This window comes from Tupaia chinensis, unplaced genomic scaffold (assembly GCF_000334495.1).
Source record: "Tupaia chinensis unplaced genomic scaffold, TupChi_1.0 Scaffold142009_1, whole genome shotgun sequence".
Classification (NCBI taxonomy): Eukaryota; Metazoa; Chordata; class Mammalia; order Scandentia; family Tupaiidae; genus Tupaia; species Tupaia belangeri.
The window spans coordinates 35332-39524 of NW_006201862.1; positions in this window are offsets into that span (position 1 = coordinate 35332).

The following is a 4193-nucleotide window of genomic DNA, read 5'->3' on the forward strand; positions in this document are numbered from 1 at the left end:
TCAAAGACTCCAATCTAATCCAGCAATGTCATCTTTCAGTTGAGTAAACCGTGGCCAAGGAAGTGGTTTTTCTGAGGTCGTCCAGCCAGCTCCTGGCACAAATCAACTCAAACCTCAGGTCTATCCATCCTAGCTCCCAGGGAACTCCCTCATAACCTGGGATTTCTTTCAGTGCTTCCTTAAGGGAGGGCCTGATGACAAGGGGCTGTGTTCACTGACCTGGCTTCCTCTGGAGGCTGGGGATAAGGAAAATCCAATACTGCTACCATGTATTCAACCTTCACTGGTACCTGACACTTCTTTCACAATCTTAATCATCACCCTCTACTGCCCCCTAAGCCCCCTAGCCCTAGTCAGACAAGACTCACATCCTCAGCGAGGCAACCAGCAGAGGTGCTTGTCTCAGGGGTACAAGCAGTTTTCATTTTTTTCTTCTGTGCTGCTGCAAGAATACCAGGGCTGCTCTTCTGCTGATACTCTCTCAATTGTGGAAAGGTAATCAGTAATCCTCATCAGAATTATAAGACTCTAAATTCACGTGTGACAGTTTTTTCAAAGTACTCTTGCTCATGCTTCCACTAATGTTACCAAGTATTGTAATGATCAATTAATGACTGAAGAAATAAACTGATAACATGTTTTTGACTTTTTTTAAAAAATATAACCATGATTTTTAAATATAGTCTCCTGACTCTGGCACATATACTCTATGGAATACTATTCAGCCATTAAGAACAACAAAACCCTGGCTTTTGACAGAAAGTAGAAGAATATGGAAGATTTACTGCTGAGTGAAGCAAGTCAGGCTATGAAGGAGAGACACTGTATGTTCCCACTTAATATATACCGAATGTCACACTCTATAACTGAAAGTGATTGGCTGAAGGATGTACAAACAGAAGAAGTGGATGTAAATGCCAGATGTGGGGTGTGTGGAGGAGAGGGGCCTGGGGAAGAACATTTGGAGGAGGGATACAAAGACAGCATTGTTGAGACAGGGAGGTAATGTTGCTATATTTTGATCAAATAGACTGGGGAGAAATGTTCATATATTGAAATGATCACGTTATAAGCTAAATAATTATTTAGGTGGCAAATAGATAACCTAACATCATGCCTCAAGGAACTGGAAAAACAACTACAAAAAACATCCAAAAAAAATGCCAGGAGTAAAGAAATAATGAATATTCAAGCAGAAATAAATGAAATAGAAAATAAACTATACAGAAAATAAATGTAATGATTAACAAAATTAACACATTATTAGCTAGACTGATTAAGGAAAATAGAGAAAGGAAGCAGGTTAATCAAATTTGCAATGAAAAGGCAGTATTACAAGAGACACAAGAGAAATACAAAACCTCATTAGAGGAAATTGTGAGTGACTATATGCCAACAAACAAGAGAACCTGGATAAGATGGAAAAATTCCTGGACACATATAATCTACTATGATTGAATCAGGAGGACATAGAATGTCTGTATAGACCCATAACAAGTAATGAGATTGAATCAGTGATTAATAACCTCCCAACAAAGAAAAGCCCCAGTACTGATACTTCACTTCTCAACTCTAGACTTTTCAAAGAAGCATCAACACCATTTTATTCAAACTAATGTTACTCATTCTATGAAAGATCCAGAAGCAAGCAATGCTCCCAAAATCATTTTATGAAGCCTCCATCATCTGCATTCCCAAAACAGACAAAGAAATGGAAAAACAAGGGAAAACTACAGACCAATATCTCAGATGAATATAGAGGGAAATATTCTCAACAAGATACTTGCAAATGGTATCCAAGAACATATAAGAAAGATTACTCATTATGACCAGGTAGGCTTTATTCCAGAGATGTCAGAGTGGTCCAACATATGTAAAACTATAAAACTAATACACCATTTTAACAGTAAGAATAATAAAAACCAGATGATAATCTCAATCAATGAAGAAAAAGCATTTGACAAAATTCAACAACTCTGTAAAGACTTTAGCAAAAGTTCTTCTCCATGATTAAGACTTCTGGCAAAATTGGCATGGAAGGGTCATTTCTCAACACACTGAAAGCCATCTATGTAAAACCTATATTTAACACTATACTGAGTTAATGTTAAACTGGTACTAGACAAGGCTGTCCATTTTCTCCACTTCTTTTCAATATAGTGCTGAAAGTCCCAGCCACTGGGATCAAAAAAGAGAATAATATAAAAATCATTTAAATAGGAAAAGAAGAGTTTAAAATATCTTTATTTGCAGATGACATGATGGTATACATAGAAGACCTAAAGGTATCTAAGAAAAACCTTCTTGGAACCAACAGGTGGTATAATGGTCACATTGCTGGACTCCTACATAGTAGGCCTCAGTTGGAGTCCCAGACCTGGTGAATTAAACCACGATGGATGTGCGTGTGTGCCCAAAATCCCAAGAGGAGAATGAAGGAGAAGGGATTGAAACATAGCTATACCCACTGGGGGGGATTCTCCTTTTTGACTCTCTGTCTCTCTCTGTCCCTCTGGTAAGTGCACATGCACTATAACTAAAGTCTAACATAAATATGTAAGTAATAAAATAATATTCCCAAAACAATAAATGAATACAATACAGTGACAGGATAAAAATCAACATCCAAAAACCTATAACATATCTACCTAAAAACAACAAGCTGGGAACCAGCAGTTAGCGTAATGGCTATGTCGCTGGACTCCCAGGTAGTCAATCGCGGTTCACGTCCCAGACCCGGTGGCTTAAAACTCACGCCGGGTGTGTATGCATGCATGCTCAAGATCCCGAGAGGAGAATGGAGGAGAAGGGATTGCGGCATGACCATCCCCCCTGGGGGGTGATTTCTCGCTTTCTGTCTCTATGTCTCTCTCTGTCTGGTGAAAACTTCTCCAAAAAACAAACAAACAAACAAAAAAACAAGCTGATAGAACTAGAACTGAAGGAAATAATCCCTTTTACAATAGCCACAAAATGTATAAGATACCTAGAAATAAAACTAACCAAAAAAGTCAAAGATCTTTATAGGAAAAACTATGAAAATCTTTAATAAGATATTGAAAGGGATCCAAAAAAAGGGGAAATTCTATATTCCTGGATTATAAGAATTAATATAATGGGAATGACAATTCTCCCCAAATTAATCTACACATTTAATACATTTTCAATAAAATTACCAGAGACATTCTTCAGAGATCTTGAAAAGACAATCATATAATTCATCTGTAATTATAAAAGATACCATATTGCAAAAGCAATCCTGCACAAGAAGAGTGGGTGGTATCTCACTCACTGACCCCAAAGTATATTATAAATCTGTGATAACAAAAAAAAAGCATGATATTGGCACTACAACAGACAGGTGGTCCAATGAATAGAATAGAGACTCCAGATATAAACCCAAAAGCATACAGTCAACTGATTTTTGACAAAGGATAGCAGTCAATCCATTAGGAAAAGGAAAACCTCTCTAGCAAATAGTGCTGGAAAATCTGAATATCTACCTGCAGAGATAAATCTGGACCCCCATTCTGTACCATTAACCAAACTCAACTCAAAATGGAATGAAGATCTGAACCTAAGACCTCAAACTATAAAACTACTCGTTAATAACACTGGGGAAAATCAGGAAGACAATGAAGCAGACAAACACTTCTTCAGTAAGGTCCCCAAAAGCACAGGCAAAAATCACAAAATTACATTTTTAAAATCTGTAAGTACTGTCTCTTATCTCTGACCTGTCCTTTATCTTATTAATTTCAGAAACCATCTGCATCTGAGGTGGACCCAGCCCTGTTCCTTTTGCACTGTGTGCAAGTACACCATGTAGGTTTCAATTTTTGCCTTTTTGAAAAATGGTTTTCCCTCTTTATTAGATGTTTTTGTCTTATTTGTTTTGGTCATTTTTCTTTCGTTTCCTTTTCTTTTACCTGTCTTTCTCACTTTGTTCTCAGTTTACACATATTGAGTGTCTAGAAAGGTCTAGGTGTTTAGTAGCCAAACATCTGAGTACTTTTAGGGTCGATGAAAACCTCAATCTACACTGAACTGCTACAGAAATGGAGGAACTCATCTTCATAAATTTGAACTCAAATCTCTTTCAATGGATTCCATGTTGCTAAACACAGGAATAGAGGAGAAATTGGCATACAGGGACCTCACAGTAAAGTGAGGCATACAAGCTTACAGTTGCA